General features: G+C 48.7%; 1 protein-coding gene across 4 annotated transcripts in view; it reads right to left on the reverse strand.

The window, feature by feature from the left end:
- Phactr3 (phosphatase and actin regulator 3) overlaps positions 1–23,374 on the reverse strand; it is a 210,951-nt gene that overhangs the window by 118,891 nt on the left and 68,686 nt on the right. Inside the window, exon 1 of one of the 4 annotated variants that reach the window (XM_055596276.1) lies at positions 16,656–16,737. The exons of the other annotated variants lie outside the window; for them this stretch is intronic. The gene's annotated coding sequence lies outside the window, so the exon portion shown is untranslated. Of the gene's footprint in view, positions 1–16,655; positions 16,738–23,374 lie in introns of those variants that run through there. 4 annotated transcript variants of the gene reach the window in all.

The following is a 23,374-nucleotide window of genomic DNA, read 5'->3' on the forward strand; positions in this document are numbered from 1 at the left end:
GGAACTTGCTGCAAAGCAACCAATGTCATTCAGGCCCAGGAACTTGGAAAATGGCCAGTATCAGGGCCAAAATATAGCCCCAGAGGTTTGCCCTCGGTGACCTACTTCCACCACCCAGGTCCCACCACGTAATGGTCCCATCATCTTCCAAGACAGTGCCACTAGGTGGGGAATAAGTATTGAAATAAGTATTCCCAGGAGGCAACATGGGAAGTTTCCAATTCAACCATTAACATCCCACCTTGACCCTCAAAGCCTCATGGCCATGCATTGACTCCAAGTTCAAGAGTTGGCAGAGTCCTAGGAGTCTTAACACCGTAAATCCAGTCTTTCCTAAGACCCAAAGCAAACTCTTGGCTGTGAGTCTTCATAAAACCGAAAGCAACTTCCATACTCTCTCTATATAATGGCACAGGGTAAGCATTCCCAGTCAAAAAGGAGAAGCAATGAGATAGACAAGACCCAGAAAGGAAAATATTAAAACTCCAGGTCCAGCTTCCAGAGCACATGATGCCATGATGTGAGCACCAATGAGATCAAGCCACCCCACCTGCAGGCCGTGTACCTGCAGCCCCACCTGCATGCCCTGTACCCACAGCCCACATTCGCATGCTCTGCACTTGCAGCCCAACCTACATGCCCTGCACCTGCAACATATGTGGTCTCTCTAATTTGCTGATTCTACTTACCGCCTATAGTCTTATCTGCCAATGACCCCTGTTCCTGGCATCTCCATGATTCTGGGGTCTCTAGTACAAGGTAAGTTTCACTGTCCAAGCTGCTTCAGGCTTAGCATTATTTGAGGATTGCCAGAGGGAATCTGACCCTGCCACACACTGCTTGGCCTGCAGGCTTTTGGGGAAAAAAAAAAAAAAAAACTTAGTGCAAGCCTCCATGACCCTGTACTTCTTGCATCCTGCAATCCCAGCACCACATGGATGATGCCAAGATTGACCGATAGCTCAAGAAGTAGTGGGGCCCTTTGAAGCACAGCTGCAGTAGCTTCTGGAAGACTTCATGCTAAATAGGGCCTCTGTTGGTATCTCTATTTAGAGGGACAATTTCCAACAGTTTTCCCCTTCTATACATTGGAATTCTCCATGGGCGGGATCTGCCTCTCAAGAACATTCCCTGTATCCCTATCTTCAAAGCATGGATCTTCTTTGTAAAGACTAATGTCTTTAACCCACCCAAGCATGTTGTCTTCAATCTTAAGCAAGCCCTGTCTGCTCAGACTGCAATTTTCTAGATCATTCCAACCCTCACCATATACCTCGCTAAAGGCAGCTAGCTATGACCATGCCACAGCCTTGATATTTCTCCACCAAATAAATTAGTCCATCACTTATAAATCCAGCCTCCCTCAAGTGCTCATGATACAAGCATAGCACAGATGAATTCTTTGCCAAAAAGTAATACAAATGGCCTCTAGTCAAATTATCAACAGTTCCTGCTTCCATTTGAAACTTAATGGTTTTTCTCACTCACACGAGAACCAGCCATCCCATAGCACTTACAGCCTATATCTCTAAACTCTTTCCAGTCCCTCTGCAAGCCAGTTCTGAAGACCCAAGAAAAGTCAGCATAGTCGCAGGAGTGACTCCATTTCTTTGGTATCAGTTTTCTGTTACCTTTCTCACCTCTGTGAACAAAATATCTCACAGAAGCAAGGTAAAGGAGGAAACTTTTATTTAGGCTTGGCATTTTAGTCCATCATTGGGGGAGGCATGGCAGTATTCTTGGCAGTGGGGACAACTGAAGAAGATGTCCACAGAGAAGCAGGACAGGGAGCAGGGAGTGGATGGAACCTGGTGCTGGCTATAACTTTCAAATACCTGCCCCTTCCAGTTAGACCCCACCACAGCAAAGGCCCATGGCTTCGTTAGATAGTGCCACTGGCCAGGGAACAAATAGTAAAAAGAAGAATAAGGTGGGAGGTGAGTTTCACGGTCAAACACTGTGGAAGCTGATAGCAGCTCTCAGTCACGCCTGGCACACATAGGGCAGTGAACCCCACCCCCATAACTGCACCCACTGCATGCTCCCAGCATCCTCCATGCCCTGCACCACTTCTTTGGACCCACAGCAGCCCTCTTGTCCAGCCTGTCCTGTCTTCAGGTTGATGGTGTCCTAACCACAAGCAAGTAAAATAATGACGAGAACAGAAATCGCTATGAGCGCTATTCTAAGACCTACTGTGTGCTCTCACCTGGCAAGCAGGAAAGGTTCTACTGTTGCTGTACCCTGCAGAAGAGGTCTAAAGAGCAGGGATCAGGCTCCAGAGCCATTGCCCTCACCTACTGAAGTTTAAACCCTTCCCCTCTTCACCAGCTTCTTGCCCTGCTGAACCTCAGCCTTCTCTCCTCCAAAGCCTGTCTAATGTCCCACCACCCTTCCTTTCTCAAAGAGCACTTGCCTAATGACTTTGTCTCGGTGGCTGTTCCATTGCTATGAAGAGACACCGTGACCAAGGCAACTCTTACAAAAGAAAGCATGTATTTAGGTGCTTGCTTAGCTTTAGAGGGTTAGCCCTTGAGCATCATGGTGAGAAGCAGACAGGCTTGAGCAGCAGCTAAGACCTTTAGAATCTGATTTGTAGCCAGCAGGCAGAGAAAAGTCTAGTATCGATTTTTGAAACCCAAGCCGATGTCCAGTACACGCCATTTCCAAGGCCACACCTTCTAATCCTTTCCCCAAAAGTTCCACTAACTGAGGCCCAAGCATTCAGATACATGAGCCTACGGTGGCCATTTTCATTCAAACCACTGCACACCAGAGGGAGCATCCCGTCGTGGCCTGTCTGGCCTCTTTCTCCTGCACGAATGACAGGCACCTGAGTACCCACAACGAAACACTTTCAGCAGAGCACTAGCTCCGTGTGGCACTCAACATACAGCTGGAGGGCCACAGTGTGAGAAGATAACACACAGGAGGGTACTACACCACGGGACGGGCTCTGCCATACAGAAGGGAGGACCACCGACCCAGGAATGAAACAAGAATCCTCCTAAGTCTTCACAAAACCCAGGAGACCTTGCTTCAGGCAGGAGGAGAGCTAAGCCATGTCCACCCAGAGCCATGGGAGAGGTGCTGATGGGAGCACAACCCTGCCAAATGCTTGAGAACCAATCCCAGAGAGCACACAGCTTCACACACCTATTAGAAAACCCGGGCTCCCGAATGCCATGCAGGCAAAGAGAAATGATTGTCCTCTGAGACTCTCCTGAGCCAAGTGCAGCTCCGAACCTTTAGCCTGTACCTTTTCTTTAAACCTCATAACCTATAAAGTAAGTACCGTAGTTTCATCTCACAGGCTTGGAAGATTCAGATTTGGAGACCATTAAGCCTCAAAGGTACTGTGGGTGGAGCTGGCGGTCTCCACAAGATGCTTGAATTTCAGCTTTCACGGTGTTGCACCAAGGGCAGGAACAGCCTGGGGAGAATTCACAAGCAGGCTGTGCTCTCCTGTTTCAGCTCCTCCATTCCCTCCTGCGGCTGTTTGCTTCACTTGTAACGGGGGGGGGGGGGGGGGGAATAAAAAGAACACCTGCCTCAAAAGGCTGAATGAAAACTAACCGTGGAGAGAATGGTGGTGGCCAGGGTGTGACAAGATGCCAGCTGCTGAGCTGCTGATATCACCTCTACACTCCCCCTCCTTGGAGGTCACAGGGACCCACAGAAAATCACACCCCAGCTACAAGGGCCCTGGTAAGGAACAATCCAAATCATCACTGGGCAGTTGGCCGGGTGCTATTTATAAACGGATGCAGAATTAGAGCAAGTACAAACAAGGACGCCTCCAAGCTGAGCTGTGTGACCTTCTGGATTGCCACCCAATTCCAAGCGTTTTCATTAAAGCTTGGGATCAGTGGCTCCATCAGGGGAGTGACTACAGGACCTCTGTCTCTCAGGATGGACTCAAACTGCTTCCTCACTGAGAAGCACTCCCAAGGTGTGGAAAGAGTTTCCTGTAAGACTTGGGGAGCCAACACTATAAAAGAAGTCCAGGGTTGGATCGATGGCTTGGTTGATAAAGATTTTTTCTTGCAAGCATGACAACCTGAGTTCAGTACCTGAAATCCAATAACAGAAATCCTGGGGTGGTGGTGTGAGCTTGCAATCCCACTTTGGGGAGGTGGGGACAGGGGGACTCCCCAGCTCAACAACCAGTCAGCCAAGCCTATTCAAGTCAGTAAGAGACCTTTTCAAAAAAAAAAAAAAAACAAAAAGTTGGCTGGTATTTGAGGAAGACACCTGAGGGAGCCAGACACATGCACATACACTTGTACAAACACGGGAACACACACACACTGAACTTTTGACTCTAGTCGCTTGTACTGTCTCAGAATGAGATCGGAAAGTGAATACAGCTGAATCCCTTAGCTCAGCTCTGCACACAACAGAGGAGAAAAATGCTGTTGTGAGCTAGAGGTTACAATGAAGTTACTGGATGAGGTCATAGGATGAGGTCACCAGACGTGCACAAGGTCTGGTCCTGACCAACAGCCTGCCTTCCTGTAAAAGGCTAGGGGCTGAAGACCCTGAGTCAGGTGAGGGTGGAGGGATGGAGATGGGGGTCAGTGAGGGTTGGAGATGGGGTCAGGTGAGGGTGGAGGGGTGGAAATGGGAGTTTGAATTCCTTCCTTTATCAACTATCCCACATACATCACTTTAATAAAATTGTTGTGCTCCCTAGAAAAGGAGACAGAGGCTCAGGAAGGGAAGCAGCCTTCTTTTGTTAACATTCAGTGGTTCCCAAATGACCAAAAGTCCCATTAAGTGATCAAAGAGTTGAGAGAAATCTAGTAAATAAGGTAGCATTTACCTGAAAAAGAAGAGGCAGGTAAAGGGGAAGAGCTAGTTTTCAATCGCTAAAACAATAGAGTGTGAGAATTAAAACACAAAAAATTCCAAGGAAAGACATATCTTAGTGAGTGAACAAGGCATATCCAGCACCTTGTAGCAGTTGAGTACACTCATGAAAGTGGGGACAGGACCAGGGGATCAGTCAGTAAATGGACTCAAAACAACTGCCAAGAGTCTGCAGGGAGAAGTGGTTAAGTCAAACATGGCGACGGGCCCCTGCCATCCCAGCATTAGGGAGACTGAGGCAAGGGTGTCTTGAGTTCGAGGCCAGCCTGTCTTCAGTAACCAGGGGCTGATGTTCAGACTTCATGGTACAAGCTCTACGTCTGATCTCCAGCACCAGAAAAATAAAAAGAAGTTTGAATGCACTCCTTACATTTCATATCAAAACAAATTCCAGATTGAGCAAAGCTTAAAATATTATAAAAAAAAAAGAAGAAGAAGAGGAAGACAGCTTAAAGGGACTAAAAGAAGATATTTTTAAAATACTCTTGAAGTGTGGAAGTCCCTTCGAACTGTGACACAAAACCCAGACATCATAGCAGAAGAAAGGCCAAGATAAATTTACCTCCATAAAGACGACAATGCCTGTCTGACAAGAATCGCTACGAGCAGTCAACGTTAGCATCAATCCAAAGAAGGTGGCTTCCATGACAGTCTAACCTTGGCGACGGTCCTCAGCCGAGCAAAGGCCCCTGCCTCCTGGCGTCTATTGCTGAGCTGGCCCTGACTTTCCCTTGTTAGCCTTCTAGAATCATCTAGCTCTGGCCCAGCCCTGTCCTGGGATGTCATCCTAGGCCCTTGGGGCCATGTGCCTCACTGAACCTGACAGGTGGCTGTCTCTGAAGGGTCTTGGTGGCATTACAGGACCAAGAAGTAGCTCATTATTCACTCTGAGCCTGAGCATCAGATACTCCTGAGGCAAGAGGCAGGGTCTGGCAGATCAGCTAGAAGTGGTTCCTTTTCCCAAAGAACCTAGAAACGAAGCCACAGGCTGTTAGTGGAGATAAAGATGCCTGGTGAAGAAAGAGGGCAAAGGAAACACGCAGCCTACTCTGGCCTTGGTCTGTAAACCTGTCTGTGACACGCCAACCAAGGCTCTGCCTGCATGGGATGACCACAGCCATGCGTGATGCATGCTGAAATCTGGGGCTCAGGTGTAAGGAGGCACAGACTGGGCTGTGTAGAACTGATGCACAGACTCAGCAGAACCACTGACAGTGGGGAGTGAATGCCCAGCAGGACAAGCACAGACTGAGGAGGACAAGAAGAAAAACCAGTGCTGAGCAGGGAGTTACCTAGGTTGTGACTCTACTCAAGGTCCCTAGGCTAGGATCATGCCTCCCTCAGGCTGCAGGAGCTGGGAAGAGGGATGGGTGTGGTGGTGAGTGAGGCCTCTTGTATGAGGGATGTCATTTGTTGCTTTGTTCCTTTTTACAAATCCGGGTTAAACTACGGGGGAATTTTAAGCAGTATGGTGGACATGGACAAGGAACAGCATGAGCACCCAGCCCCAGGTGAGACTTTAGATATGAGATCACATCAGGCTAGGGAGTTAGCTCATGGGTAAACTGTTGGCCTCGAAAGCATGAAAACCTCAGTTCAATTCCTAGAACCTTCATTTAAAAAAAAAAAAAACAAATTCCAAGTATGGTGTCACATGCTCATCACCCCATCACATGCTCTGCCCTGGGGAGGTGGAGACAGAAGGACCCCTGGGGCTCACTGGGCAGAGAACCTAGCCTACATGGCCATGCCTAGATCCCAGGGAGAGACCCTCTCTCAAAAACAAGGTAGACACAATGCCTGAGGAATGACGCCTGAGGTTGTTGACATGCACCCGCACATACCTGCACATAGCCTTACATCCATGTGTGCATGCGTACACACTTGAACACATACATGCTCACAGAGCTGGCCCAGTTACCCACCAGAGACTCAGTTAAAGGGCCTAACAGAAGAGGGGAGCCAAGATGCCTCCTCAGCTCTCCAGGGGACCGTCCTCAGCACAGTGGGCAGAAGAGACAAATACATAGAAATGTGCTGTGCTCCGACAGGACACTGGGAAGCAGGACTTGACAGGGGTGAGAGTAAGGCCCATGTGGAGGGATGGTGGCTCTCAGATCTCTGGGCTGCAGCAGCAGGTGCTACAGTCCCCTGCAACCTGTACCAACAGCAATGAACTGAGCCTTGTCCTCCCTCTAAGGCGGCCCCGTAGCCTCCAGGGGGCATGATGGCCACTTGTGAACATACACGGGCTAGGTGCCATCTGCCCCCAGGACTTTGGAAACCTCATGGTGGTTCACTGGTATTGTGATAAGTCTGTACATGACAGAGAAGCTGGCTCTGAAGAGGCACATTTAAAAATACCCAGGAGATGCTGGGGTATATATATAGCAAGAATGAAGCCAGGCACCTCGGCCCACACAGGATGCAAATATGAGCTTTGGAGAGTTCTGTGTTGTATCTTAAATAGAGGCCTGAGATCTGAACACTGGCAAAGAATAGAAATTAATGCTGGGAACAAGTGTGACATCACCCAGCCTGAGCTGGAGAAACAGAGCTGGCGTCCCATGATGCTCTTTGCCTCTTTATCCTGACCACACAAAAAGATCTCATGGTTTGAGGTTTTGTCATTATTTATCTGTTCACCATTGATTCATTACATACCACACTGCAAAAAATAAAAATAAAAGATTGAAAGCTTACCTCCCGTTTTTATGAGGTATGTGATGGGCAAAACAGAACATACAGAGTCAAGAACAGAACACAGAGAAAGTAACAGCAGGGAAGATGTGATTCAGTGGCTCACATATGCCTTGGCATGGGTCAGAACTCCGGGCAAGGAGTGGAGGCTTGAATTAAAGCTAGATACTGAGCTCTCCAGCAGTGCTGGGGAAAGGAGTAACCAGCCTCAAGTTCCCAAGACACAACACCTAAGCCGACCAGCTTTTCCATCTCTTTCTGTGGTTTATCATGCTGCAAGGGGTTGTAAGGAGGAAGTTGACTCTACCCATGAACGAAGTGGGACAGCTTCCATACACCCCAAGTGACCCGAAACTTCTACACCCCCTCCAATGCCACCTGCTGGCCCAAGCTGCAGTTAGAGTACTCTGCAAAGGCATCAAGAATCCTCCTGGAACTACCTTTGTGGGTTTTGCTCTGCGGATACATCAGATGCGTTAACTGTGTAACTGACATTTTAGGGAACTTATTTCAGACACCTAAGTAAACTTATCCATGAAAGAAAGGAACTTTACATTTTGACTAGGATTATCAGAATCAATTTCCAGAAATGTTATGCAGCCACACACACAAAAAAGGATATAAGTCAATGTAATTACTACATTGTGGCAAGACTTTGTACCCTTCCATGGCTCCATGTGTGAGGCTGTCCTCTAATCTTTAGACAAGAGAAAACAGCCAGTATTGAGCATCAATGGTAGTGCCAGCTACAAGTAAAATGTCCTCATCTATATGGACACTCCCAGGGCTGAAGAAAGATGCAAGGGAAGATGGCCATTTGACCCAGAGGGCTCTGCAGGTTCAAAGTCAAGGAGGAGTCACAACTACAATAATACTACCCAATAGCATGATGGTGGTAGTGGTGGCGATGGCAAAGGTGATGATAATGGCAGCAATGATGATCACTGATCAATGCCCACCTAAAAGGCATTGCTAGTAGCAATGAAGTGTTTGATTGGTACAAGAGCACATTCCTGCACCCCTAAGAGAAATGTGTTGATGGTAATTCTTTCCACATCCATAAAAGGATCAATGTGTAACAGATTGGAAAAATCTTAAAATGGATCCTGTGCCACAGAGGAAGTGAGAATCACAGCTCCAAAGTCATCCTTGACACTCTCAGAGGCTCTAGGCCACACTCAGAAAGAGCAATCCTGCCTCAGCCTGCATAGATTCCAGTATAGTGAGTCTGTTACAGCCATTTGACACTGCTAGCAAAGACTGTCTACTCCCTGGCCATGCTGGCCTGTGTCCTAGCTTTCTATTTAACTTTCCACAATTTTCATTAAATCCATTCTGTTCCATATTTTGGATGCTATTATAAAGAACTACATCTCCTTCATCATCACCACCTCAAACATTATTCTTGTCTCTATCACCATAACCATGATCACAGTCACCATCATTTTCATCACCACCATCACTCTTGCCATCACCGCCCATAGTGCCATCATAATACTGCCACCACGTCACTGTCATCAACATCATGATAATTATCATCATCACCGCCACCACCACCATTACTACCATTTCCATTGTCAGTAGTAACACCAATTCCATCACCATCATCTCCTTTGTCACCACCATCATCAATAAAAAAACATCATCATCATCCTTTTCATCACTATTATCAGTGTTATCATCACTACCATCATTCTCACCATCACCATGACGACCACTGTCAACACCAGCAGCAGCAGCACTGTCAAATGCATTACTGCCACCATCACCACTCTCATTATTACTACCATTACCACATTATACCACTACCATCACCACCACCACCGCTATGATCGGCACCACCGTTGACAACCTCACAGCAGCTCACATTCAGATACTACTTACTATATACCAACTTGCTATCCCAGCTCTGCCTGGCCCCAGGACTGTAAATGTAACAGACTCATTTAATCTGCCCTACATCCCTGGAAGAATGTACTGTCATGTACTCCACTTGCACGCAGTGGGAAGACTCATGTGGAAAGGAATCTGGAGAGATGGCTCAACAGTTGAAAACATCCAACGTGTCTTAGTTAGGGTTAGTACTGTTATGAAACACCATGGCCAGAGCAACTTGAGGAAGAAAGGGTTTGTTTGGCTTATACTTCATATCACTATTCATCACAGAAGGAAGTCAGGACAGGAACCCAAACAGGGCAGGAATCTGAAGGCAGGAGCTGATGCAGAGCCATAGAGGGTGCTGCTTATTGGCTTTCTCTCTGTGGCTTGTTCAAACTGCTTTCTTAGAGAACCCAGGACCACCAGCCCAGAGATGGCCCCACTCATAATCCTCCCCCCATCACTAATTTTAAAAAATGACGTACAGGCTTGCCTACAGCCCAGCCTCATGGAGGCATTTCTTAACTGAGGTTCCTTCTTCTCAGATGATTTTAGTTTGTGTTAAATTGACATAACTCATTTGGTTCTTGGAACCCATATGGAGGGTTCATAAGTCATGTATAACTACAGCTCCAGGGGATCCGATGTCCTCTTCCCTGAAAACACTTGCACATACTAACACACAAACATAATGACTGGATGGATGGATGGATGGATGGATGGATGGATGGATGGATGGATGGATGGGGAAATCTCATTCAAGAAGCAGGTTACTAACTTCAAAAGACCAAACTCCGGTGGGAATGCTTTGAGAGGATGGAAGGCGCTGTGGGTCACTATAGCCTTCCCAGCTTGGCCAGTGTCTCTCCCTAAAACCACCTGAAATATGCTCCACTTCCACTTTCTTGGGTCACCATCTTCACTATCTGTTGAGGAGAAACCAGCTCACCAATAGAAGTGGTTTGAATGTGAAATGCCCCCCGATAGACTCATACGCTTGAACACGCCATTCCTGCCTGGAACTGTCATTTTGGAAACTGGCATACCCAACAGGTAAGGGCTTCCTGGAAGAAAATGGTGCTGCTGGAAGTTGGCCCTGAGAGTCTGGCCAGAGAGCCCTGCTTTCTGGTCTGGTGGGATAAAAGAAGTGTCCCAGACAAACTCTTCCACAACCATGAGCTCTCTCACACCTTTATCTCCCCAACGGACGGCTTCCTCTCACACTGTGAGCCCTCCCCCCTCAACACATACAAATCTATTCTTCCTTAAGTTGCTTCCAGAGGGTGTTTTGTCTCAGATGAGAAAGGGAACCGATCATCTAGCAAAAGGTCAAGGCGGACCCCAGGCTTCCTGATTCTACCCTCCCCAGACGCCATCTGCTCCACTCAGGGCCTCCTCAGGGGTCAGGCACAGAGAAGAAGATCATGGTATGATTTGGGAGTCTGTGGATCCAACTAAGGTAAGAGATACCAGTGCCTCTTCAGTTCCTCTAACCATCAAAGACCATCGGGGAGCCTTCCTTTAAAGTGGCACTCTGTCACCTGAGACATCTCGATACCTGCTGCTGTTGTATTTACAGAGCCCAGAGGGCCCTCTGCCCTAACATCCTTGGAGAGAGATCATGTCTAGTGTAACCACGTGTTGTCTTGTTTACTGGTTTGAGGTATGTGTTTGTGTGTGTTGTGTAAGTGTGCACCCATATATGTGTATTCACATGTGCCCTGAATGTGGAAGCCAGTGGTTGTATTTCTTATTGCCTTCTAGCCTCATCTTCAGGACAGGGTCCCTTGGTGATCCTGGAGCTCACTGATTGGCTAGGCTGGCTAGCCAGTCCCTGGGAACTTCTCCCCTTTGCCTCCTTTCCCAGTGCTGAGATTACAGGTGCAGGTGGCCACGCCTGGCTTTTTATGCAGGTGCAGGGATCACGAACTCAGGCCGCCAAGCATGTGCAACAAGCGTTTTACCCACTGAGCATCTTCCCAGCCCCCTACACATGGCTTTACCGTCACTGCCTCGTTTAACGGCTGCCTTTCATCAAAGACAGTGCTATTGGATTTCTGCTTCCGACAACAGATTTCCTTTTAAAAAGAATTCTTTAAAAAAAAAAAAAGACTGATTAAAAGAAAGTATTCAACAAATTGGATGCAGGCGGCAGGCAAATAAACGAGTCTGGGAAGAAGCTTGCAGGCTCATCATGGATGGGACTGTGGCCTCCTACCAGGGTCCCTCTCAACCCTGACCACACCCCCAACTTGACACCACAGATTTCACTGTCAATTTGTCCTCTTCATGTTGACGTCTAACACGTTTCTCAAAGTCATCACAGTCACAACAGTATTTCTATCTCCCCTGAATGCTCTACCATAGCCTCCCTTCTCCCTCACCCACCCCCTGCCTAGGGCCATCCTTCCAATGCTGGGAACAAAGCTGAGTGTCCCTGAGAGAGCTGCATAGCCCCCCCTTCTCCCTTCACTCCTGCAGCCAGTCACCTCCATCTTCTAGGAGTGCACCTCACTGTGGCCATCCCCTCGTCTGCCGGGATCGCAGCCGTGGCTGCCAGCCTGGCCAGCTCTCTTTCTCACTGCTCTGCCCTTACTCTGGGGGCTCCAAGAGCTCTCTTAAATCAGTAGCTGGATAGGACTCTAAATTTCAAACCTCCAGCGACCCCCATCACATTCAGACCAAAAGCCAACTGATCTCTGTGTTGTCCCCTGTCCCTCACAGGGACTCCATGCAGCTTTAGCTGCCCTGAGCTCCTTGGGTCATGCAGGTGCCCACGTGGGGCCTTTACACTGGGGCATCCCTTGCTTAAAAGGCTTTTGTCCAAAACAGAATCCACCGTTCTCATTTTTCTAACTCCATCAGGTTCCCTCGCTTGGATGCCACCCACCCTGCCACTGTATTTAATACTCTGTCGTCTGCCACCCACCACGCTGATAAGTCTCCTTCCCCTGTCCTATTTTCCCCTTTTGTTTCCCACAATGCTCGCTGCTAGCAGGCAGGATACTGGGTGCCGCTCCTGTCTATCCCTCTCCCCAACATCATGGAAACTCAGGGCAGCAGCAAACCTGTCTGTTCTGCTCACAGCCCCGTCCTGGTCCCGGAAACACTGGCAGGTTCTTGGAGGTCCTGAAAAGCCTGCTTCCTACCCACCTCATCCCAGGGCAGGACTGAGGCCATCAGCTTTGCAAACCTGAGTCCTTGGAGTTTACCAACAGTGACCTCCTATGAGCTCAGCCTCTCACACTCTCTACTGACTGAGGTGCTTGCTATGTGGCTCAGGAGCACATGGACTCAGTGATCCATCCAGCAGATGGCCACACAAGCCAAACTGGACCTGATTGGTTTAGAGAAACAGGGGAAGGAGTGGTGCAGATCTGAGAGGAATTGGGAGAGGGGTGAAAATGCATTGTACAGATTCTCAAAGAACTAATAAAATTATTTTCAATAGAAAGAATAACTTTAGAAAAAAATGTCAATTTTGTATCTTCTTCCTTGGTGCCAAATATGACAAGTCAGTAAGGTCAGTATTGAAGGCTCAGATCCTTGGATGGAGCCCTATGGCATTCCTTCACACACCAATGTCACTGTCACAGTTATCAAAATGCCTTATGAAAGTTTTGAACAGGAAAAAATACTGCCGTGAAGTCATTCACATGGACCTGCTGAACTTCGGGGCTTCAACATCCTGCCATGTCTTCTAAGTGAATGTGCCTGTGTTGATTTGGGTGTGAAAAAAATATGAGTGAGGATGGGCAAATGTTGGCACCAGGAAGGAATTGAGTATTTTCTACTGGGTGGTCTGTGGTTTCTGCCTCGACTCCTCCTCAACCATGTTGGCAAGCAGCCGCAAGCCACATACAAGTGAATGGCACAATTTCTCCCACAAAACTTCCCAAAGCTAGGCAGCTGCGTGGAAGACCCCAGGGAAACAATTTGTACTTGACCCACCTTCCTGGGGGGCATCCCTAGACAAAACCCTTCAGGACCAGATTGCTATCAGGCCACCAGAAGGGAGCAGGAGGTGGGGAAGCACAGAGGGCAGACACTGGGAGGAGGGAAGTGGAGAGGAACAGTAGGATATGAAAGAATAAAAAATAGGAGGTGGAGAAGAGCAGAAAGAAGGAAAGGAGAGTTCCTGAACCCAGAGAGAAAGAGAGAGAGAGAAACAGACAGACAGACACAGAAACACACAGAGAGAGAATGAACACAAATGTATGTTTGTGTCCATAACCACATAAATGTTCCTAGAGCAGCTTAGCTAAGACAAGCCTGTTGCATGAATTAACACTCTGCCATCATTCTATGTCCCCCTTTTCTTCTGTTTGTGCAATGAAGATGCAGCCCAGTGCCTTATGCATGCTGGCAAGAGCTCTGCCATGAGATGTTCCCCCAAGTCACTAAGGCCCAACTTGGCCTTCTGAATGCTTATCAGATATCTGGCTAGGCAGAGAAGCATCCCAAGCAATGTGACAGCTCCAGCTCCAGCAAATGGCAACACCAGACTCCACTGTGTGTTCTCACCAGCAACACATTCATTTGCACCAGTATGGACTCAACCATCAAGTCCCTCAGAGCCAATTGCCTGGCTCATCCCCCTCGAACTTTAGACAGTTGGATCTCAGGATACCAGGATCATATCTCATGGTATAAGGAATCCTTCCTGCCATTACTTGGTACTCAGCCCCATTACTACATCTGATTTACAAGTTTAGTTCTTTTCCAGTCAAGTTCACCTTCAACCACATAAACAGAAAGCAACAAAACAATGTCCCCCTGTGTTTTCCTCAGTTTCTGGAGTAAGCTCGCTGCTCCCTAAATCCCTGAGGTTATCCAGGGTGACCTAGAACTCAGGCACAGGGCACGCCCCCAGCTCTACCATCCAAGACTGCTGTAGAATCTTGATGCCCCCAGTCTGAAGATTTAAACCCCCCTGAACAGGTGAGTCTTGCATAATACAGGTGCTCCAAGTTCAGTATCATGGCTCCCTGACCCCTGGGGTCCAGTGGCAGGATTAACGGTCCTTACCCTGGGTGGTCATGGCCAGGCAGACTAACAGAAATAAAATTAAAAGGATAGGCTCTACTTTTGTGTCCGACTATATGTGCTGTGCATGTGTTCATTCCTGTGCATGCAAGCGCACATGTGTGTGATGTGTGTGTTTCAGTGTGGAGACTTGAGGCCAACCTTGGGCATCATTCTGTACCTTTCTCTTGAGCAGTCTTTTGCTGGTCTGAAGTCACCGATCAGGCTCTGCTGCAGGCAGAGCCCCAGGGGTCTGTCTGTCTCTGCTTCTGCAATGTTGGGATTACAAGGGTACACTTCCACATGCAGCTCTTGTGTGTGCATGCTGGGGATCAAACTCGAGTCCTCATGCTTGCACAGCTAAGCTACTTCCCCAGCCCTATTTTGTATCTTTCAAAGTAACTGATGCCATAACTTTCCTTCCAAATAACAAATATTATATACAGCAAATAAATGTGCTTAGGTGAGGACTATTTTTGTCCCTCAAAGAGCAGATTACAGAGCGCAGTAACTGCCAGGCACAGAAGAGGCTCAGCTGTGACATGTCAAATGATGTCGAGATGCGTGAAGGAAGGGAACTAAAAATAGCACCACCAGGCTCAGCAATAAGAGCTCCAGGGCTCTAGAGCATCAACCTTGAGACCCGAGAAGAACTGGCTTCAGCCACATCTGTAAAAGAATCTGACTAGGTCCTCAGGCTGGGGACTTCCCGCTGGCAACTCCACAGGTCCACAGTGTGTGACTTCAGGGGAAGCAGGCTGTTCCTAATAATGACGTTCTGATCGTACATGATTAAAACCGATACCCCACAAGCAAGGTTATTGCATTATGTAACAACAGTGTTCAAACACTAGGTTGAGGGTCTGTAACCTGACTGGGGACCCTATAAACACTTTTCAGCAAGGAAAAAAAATATATACATATTGCCTGTCCCACAGAATGGCAAACTACTTGAGCTACTTTCTTAGGGGTGTGGCTCAGGGAAAGTCCAAAATGTGCATAAAGAGTCAGCCTGTTACCACTTCCTTTTCTTCTTATTTTACTTCACTGGTACAGTTATAAAGCCAAACAGCAGTGAATTCGAAGATCACTATGGGAATGTTTACTTCTGCAGGACTCACACCTGGGTGGCAACTGAATGTCGGCTTCTCAACAGCTTCCCAGACCCTCTCCACCCAGACAACCCAGCTTTGCTTATTCTCAGCCATATGTTTATAGACATTATTCCTAGATTTGGGGTTTTAGAAACTCGTATGCATGTCACCACTCTCATCCACAAACCTGAACCCAAAGACCACACTGCTCACCAGGTGTGTGGGCTGACCTTCTTTCTGGGCCCCCTTCAGGAGAAAGCAGCTTGAGGGGGGCCGGGGGAGGGGCCTGTCAGCATGCAGACCTCCTCCCTTCTCCTGAATTGCTCAGGATCCAGAACACCCAGTTTCCACTGGGTCAAAACATCCTTGCAGCCTGGAACACGGCAACCACGGACTTAGGGAACCATGAACTTAAAATCACAGATCACCCCGACTCAGTTTCCCCGCCTCCTTTTCTGGCTCTAACTTGAGACACCCAACCTTGCTTGCAAACCAACTGAACACAGAATCAAACAGTAACCTGAAAACATCCTGGCTGGGATGCTGGGACAGAGAACCCAGGAGACAATCACTCTTGACAGCGGTAGATTTATCCCCAGCCATACCGGAATGCTGAAACTGCCACCGGGGAGGTTCTGCTGCACACCGAATTTTCACAAAACATGGCTTGAGAACAGGACACAGGCAGAACCCAAGGAAGCAATCTATTGTTTCCTAGAAATTACCCCACAGTTCGGGATGAAAAGGCATGCGGGTGGAGCTTTTGTGTTTAACCCAGAAGTAATAGGTTACAATGACATTCCGTGGAAACAAAGGCCGAGCTACCAGGCCCTTTCTGGGCTCTAAGACACAACCTCAGGGCAGGTTATGGTCTGACCCACAGGGATGTGTAAATAGGACCTGCCTGTGGGAGAGGGCTAGCTCCTCCCCCGACCCCAGACTCCAGTCTGACACAGTCCTTTGATTCTAGATAGAAAGTCGTTCCTGGTGCAGCTGCAGCAAGGATTTGCTCAGCCTTTGCCTGTCAAAGGTCTCCTCTAAATAGATGCCCACCCTGGGACGGTGGGGGGGGGGAGATCAACTTGCCTCATGGCCAAGGTCAAGGGGTGGTTCTGGATGGAAGTCTCCATTTTCCCCAGCAACTCAGCTTCCCCACAGCTCCTGGCTGTTCCTGGGTGCCCTGGGAGGCAGAGGCTGGCAAAGAGCCCCGGGCTGGTTCACTCGCTCATTCAGACTCACTGAAAACCCTCCAGCCTAGTGCCGAGCAACACTGCAATTGCAAGGGAGCTTCCGTCTGCCTTTGGGGGCTGAAGCCCGTTATTATCCGTAAACATTCTTAAATATAGACGTGCGTGAGTGGAACAGGGCTGGGGTGAGGAGGGCAGCCCAAGGCCAGAAGAGCAGCTCAGGGGACTGAGGGCCTGCCTTCCCCCCTCCCCGGACTCCATTCTACTCCATACCTTTAGGAATACAGCCCAGGCTGGCAGCGAACTCGAGTGAGGCAGAACCGAAGCCCTAAGCCTCATGTAGAAATCCGCTCTTCCAGCAGCTGCTCCCAGACTTGCAGAGTTCTGAGGATGATAGCCCAGAAGTTTCTGAGTGGCTCTGTGACTTTTCCACACCCTGCCTGCAGTCCTGATGCCCTCACAGTGTCTGGAGCCCAGCCTGTGGGTCCATGGTCCACGACAGCCAGGGGGTTCTGACACTCAACTCATGAACAAAGATGCTGACCCCCTAAGTCATGCCACAGAGTGATGAAAGGCTGACACCCACTCTAGACTCCTGGGCTGCTGGCTCAGGCATAGAACAAGAAGCTCGGCCACAGCGGAGCCCAAGGCAAGAATATTCAGCCTCAGCCTTGATGGCATTCATGACAAAGGCTTCTATGAGGTGGCGCTTTAACGTCACGGGACTTCAACAGTGTGCCGAGCCGCTACTGACTGGATGCTCTTAGGAGCTCCCCCATTCTACTTCAGTTACAATGACCAAGGTGCTTGGCACATCCCTCACATCCCCCTAAGGGCGGAAGCTGAGAATCCTCTGAGGTGAGAATCCCTACTTGGAAGAAAAGTTGCTATGGGTGGGAACGGTGCCCACACCCTTTCCTTACCACAAAGAGCCAGCCTGGACCAGAAGCCAAACTAGCCAAACTGTGTCACTGGGCTCTGTGACATCAGTGTGGCCCAGATCCTTCCCCAAGAGCAAGTGGGAACACTGAGGAACCCTGTGTCTCCATCACAAGGGACATCCCGCTCCTCAAGTCTCAGTGTCCACCTGAATAACAGGTGTCCCTCCCCACAGCTGAAATGAGATTAACAAAGACCTCAGCAGAAAGTGAAGGCTTGGAGATGAGGGATAGCAGAAGAAGGGGGACAGTCGAGATAGAGGAACCCCAAAGGTGAGCCCCAACACAGAGACAGGCTTCCACAAAAAATTCCCAGGGATGATTGTACATCCATTGCATGTTTGCCAAGAGCCACTTTCCATGAAGGGTTCCAGACAATCTAATCTCAGAGTCACTAATGAGCCTGATGAGTTGCGTCTGTCCTTTGTCGAGTCCTTGCCCAGCTGATGACACCTTTCAGCCCCCGTCCTGCCTCGGAAGAAGCCAGTGTAGGGCACTCAGCTGGCCCAAGGATACAGAAGGCAGAGGCTTTAAAGAAGTCACTGCTAGGCCCAGGGTCATGATGGGGGCAACTCTGGAGGAGGTGGGGCTTCCGGCCCTGCTGAGCTGGCCTCACTCTGCGTAGACATTTCTATATCTATGAGGAAATAGGCTTCTCAAGCCCACCAGCTTCAGTGAGAGCCGATGGTCCACATCCCCGAACCCAGTCATATCAGCACTGCTGGAGTATCTCAGGCACTGTGCCTCAGGGGGCGGTTTCCAGGCTGGTCACAGGAAGCCACTAAAAGCTCCTTTGAGGATAATGTCTTTGTGGGTCTGTGCAACAACAACAGCCATTATTTAAGAAGACACAGGGTGAGGAGACTGAGTCCACTCAGACTAGCTCAAGTGGAAAGTGATAGAGAGAAAACCCCAGACCCCCAGGCTCCTGGACCACAAGCCAGGCTTGTAAACTTGCCTCCTCCCAGTCACTCGGGCCCTTGATCTGCTTGCTGTGCAGTGGAGAGCCAGCCGCCTCTCCCTCTTCCCCTCCCCTTCTCCGTTTTAGTCTCTGTATACTTTGTGATCTGCTTTATCTCTCACTGTTTCTGTGTGTCTTTAGTTCTTACTGTCTGTCTCTGCATCACCAGTGTAACTGTCACTGTCATCCCTGAGCTTTGAACCCCAATGTCCTCTCCATTCTGAACCTCTCACTGACCCCCTGGGATACTAGATCTAACCCTATGTTCCTGTGTGGTAAACCACGAGCTGGTGGTTTGGCTACGAATGGGTAGACTCAGGGCATATGTGGGTGACCCCCAACTCTGGCCCAGACGGACGGCACTTGATGCTGATGAGTGTTGTTTTTTTTTTTTTTTTTTTTTTTTTTTTACATAGGCTGTCTCTGTGAGATTGGGGAATGAGCCTCAGAAAATGCTCTAGTCTACTCAGCTACCAGAAGCCCAAGTGAAAAGGAGTCAGCTTTTGGCCACCCCACTTCCCGCCAGGGGTGTCCAGCAGGGACCAGGCCTACAACCTCTCTTCCTCTGGCTCCGAGTCCCTGAGCCCAGATTCTTTTTGGGTCTTCAGTCTTACATCAAGACCACTCAAACTGTCCTTGGGGTTCTGCACCACAATAGCTTCCTCACTCCTGCTGACAAGCACCCAGGACCTCAGCTTGTGGCTGTGCATTAACTGCAACTGTTACTGACGCTGTGACCACTGATGCCCCACGCTGCCTCAGTGCTCTTTACAATCCTAGTGCCCCCTGGGAAGATGAAATCCCTGACTCCCTTTGGCATCACAGGCCCTCCACCTTCAACACCAGCCCAACCCAGTCACCACAAAAGGGCTACTGGGAAACTCACTTTTACCCACCTCTCCCTCCCCAAGAGAACATGGCACACCTGTGTTCCTTCTTCATCCCCATCTTGAACTCTACTAAGATGCAGAAGGTTCATCCACTTCCCTTCCCATCAGCCCCTTCCCCAGCACCCAGTTCGACCTGGAGCCCACAGGAAGCACTTCCAACCAGTGCTCGGCTGTCCCTGCAATGTCTTGGACCCACCATCTGTTTCTCTTGTTTCAGTGCCCGAGCACATAGTTTATGATCCCAGCATTGTGCCCAAGAACAAATTCACTCCACTTGAGTTCAGAGAGGCACAAACACTGTCACTGTCTTTACTCTGCCCAGAGAGCTCTCCACCCCTTCCCCAGGCATTATGGGGTACACTGAAAGCAAACACCTTGCTGTGCAGGGGGAGCATCCTAGGCCAGCACAGAAGGAGTGGCGATTGCTTATGTTTGATGAAATCCAGAACATTTACCTGCTCAAGTTTATGTCTCAGACTCTATCCTGAGAAAATATAATCCATTGCAAATACCATGAACGCTGTAGACAATGTTAGTAATCCCAGCAAGCATCTTAAAGCTCTGAAAATGCCCTACACCAGGGGCACGGCTAAGTAAAATTTGCTAAAGTGGGTGTTTCCCTGGGAGACTGCTTGTGCCATGCCTGCAATTTGGGAAATGAAACTTCAATTTAGACTACTTGAAATAGATGCTTTCGCTTGATTACAAAATAAGACAAAACCAGCAAGCCAGGTGCAAAGTAAGCACACTGTACTAGTGAGTAGAAAAGTACATTGTTCGGGGGAGGGGGTGGAAGGGGCAGAGGATCCTGGAGAGTCATGACCTCTCCCATGTGGGCCCCACAGGCTTGAACCCAAGTCCTCAGGATGGGCAGCAAGGACCCTCATCCTTGGACCCAACTAGCCCATGCCTCTTTACACCCTTTAGATGAAGAATGTTTGCTATTATTTTTATTCTGTTTTCTACTTTCTCCTAGGCTATCACTCCCTGGTCCACTACATAAAGTGTTTCTTTGGCGAAAAGGAACTTAACAGTGAACTGAGGTTTTTTCTCTCCTAATGGTTTAGGGGGAAAGAAGGGTCAAAGGAAAAGAGACATTTGTCAATCACTTACACTTAAGAGGAATGTGGGGATTTTAACACCATTGTATGATCTCAGAGACCCTTCTGTTCATGTGTTTGGTAGACTCTAAAATCTGACTCTTACACAGAATGTCCCCACTAAAAGTAAAACTCAGGAACTAGAGAGATGGCTCAGCAGTCAAAAATACCTGCTGTTCTTCCAGAGGAGCTGAGTTCAGTTCCCAGCACCTACAGGAGGCAACTCTCAACTGCCTATAATTTCAGCTCAGGATATCTGATGCCCAGCTCTGGCCTCCATGAGCCCTATATTCACATGCACGTGCATGCACGAGAGCAGGCACACACACACACACACACACGAATAAAATTAAAATACTTCAGAGTTGGAAAGACAGCTCAACAATTAAGAACACTGTCACTCTTAAAAAGATCCTGGCTTTGTCCCCCAAACCTACACAGTGGCTCACAACCTCCTTTAACTTCAGTGCCAGTGCGCCCAGTGTCCTTTTCTGACTCCTGTGAGCACAAGGCATGCATGTGGTATACAGACATACATGCAGACAAAACACTCATGCACATAAAATAAAAACAAATATATCTTTAAAATGAAAAATGTTAAAAAAAAAACCATGAAACCCAAACCCACAGAACCAACAAGGCCTCTTAAGCATATTCAAACACTCTTCAGTTTCGCCTGCAGCCCCACTATTAATCACCTTTTAGAAAGAAATAGACTAAACTTCAGAGATGCCCAGGGTCCACTTCGAGGCCACAGAGCTATGGCGGGCAGGGCTGGGGTGAGAAGCAAGGTCAGTGGGCCCAAGATCCTACACATATGGTCGGCGAAATAACTCAGCAGCATTATGCTGGGTGTCGTGTCATGAAAGGCACGGGACCTTTGGAAACTGAGTCACTGATATGTATATCAGAACTTCCGTCACTACATCAGAGTGTACCAAAAGCTGTCAAACTCACTCACGAGAACAAATTAACTCAAGGGTCTCATTAGAGTCAGTCCTGTCACGGATACATCCACATGTTTCTCATCCAGGGGTTGAGTGTTCTAATGCTGGCGCCTGTCCTCCAAAGCCACTGGCAGTTCCAGGGAGGATTCTGGAGTCACCCTGGTATGGCCTAAACGTGAAATGTCCCCCTCAGGCTCCAGTAGAGAGGCCTTAGTTGCTGTCCAACGGGCTCTGTGGAGTGATTAGCTCTAATGGGTGGATCAAGTCACTGATGACTTCAAAGTGTGAATAGACTATTGGGGAGGGGGGTGGAGCTTGGACGGCGGGACCCCATTAGAGAAAGTGTGCCACTGAGGCCAGACCTTTGAAAGGTCTATCTTTCCCTCCTGTTGTAACTCTCTCTCCTTCCTGTGCATCACGGGTGACATTCTACCCTCATACCCATGACTGTAACCACGAATCTCAACAAAACAGCAGCTCCCCTGAAGCTGCGTACGTCGGGCACTTGGCTACACAGGCTAAGCAATCCCTCTTCCCTTCCCGATGTGCACTCAGAACTTCAGAGAGGATTCTCTCTTAGAAACGGGGGCCTTTGCAAATGTCATTAGTTAAGCTAGAACAAGGCCATCCCGAGTGACGGTGGGACCCATATCTAGTGACTGTCCTCAGAGAAGTGGTTGGACACAGAAGACACACACACACACACACACACACACACACACACACACACACAAATGGTAGAGCCCGGACCGCTACAGGCCGGGAACAGTAGGAGCTGTCGGATGGCACAGGAGGCACAAGACCCTTCCCGAGAATCTTCAGTGTATGTGGCCCTGCTCACACCTTGACTACAGACTTCTCACCTCCCGATCTGTGGGACAGCAAACATCTCACACACCAAGCAGCCAGGCTGGAGGTCATTTGTCATGGATGCCTAGGAAACTACTGTACACAAATGCTCTACCCAAGCACACACACACACTCACACACGCGTGCACATTCTCTGCCAAGTCACAGGAATTTGCCTTCTTGGGCCACTCTGGCTTACTTCAGTTCTTGCTTGGGTGGCTGCAGAGATGTTCCCTCTAGCCCCCTCTCCAGAAGAAGAATGTCTCAGGCATCCAGACCAAATCCTGCTGCTACCACCTCCACGCTTACCCTCTTCCTTCTTAGGACACATCCCAATGTCTCTCCACAGCTACAGATTCCTCTGGCGGGCCCCCATCTGCTCTATTCCTTAGCAAAGGGAGCTCACACTGCTGAGAAGTATGGGTCACGCTCTCTTCTGCTACCCCCATTTTCCTCCTTTGTCTGAAGATTGCTGCTCCCTGGGGAGTCTCATAGGAAAGGTTACTTATACATGGAAAACAATTAAACACCTTACTCTGAACCAAGCCAGTCTTACTGTACCCCATAATATCCTAGTGAGTGGCCACTCGGGGTCTGTCCTTCCCTCCAGAATGCAGCACACTGAGGGTGGGATGATTTTTTGGTTTGGTTTGGTTTGGTTTTTGGTTTTTGTTTGTTTGTTTTTCAAGACAGGGTTTCTCTGTGTAGCCCTGCCTATCTTGGAACTTGCTTTGTAGAGCAGGTTGGCCTTGAACATATAGAGGCCAAGTGCTGAGATTAAAAGCCTGTGAGATCACTGCCCAGCCTGGGATACATTTTTAATCACCACCACAATCCACTGTCCTTCATGGTACCTGGTACTCAGTAGAGAATGATTGCATAAGTCAGGAAGGAAGGAAGGAAGGAAGGAAGGAAGGAAGGAAGGAAGGAAGG

This window comes from Psammomys obesus, unplaced genomic scaffold (assembly GCF_907164565.1).
Source record: "Psammomys obesus unplaced genomic scaffold, mPsaObe1.curated_primary_1811, whole genome shotgun sequence".
Classification (NCBI taxonomy): domain Eukaryota; kingdom Metazoa; phylum Chordata; class Mammalia; order Rodentia; family Muridae; genus Psammomys; species Psammomys obesus.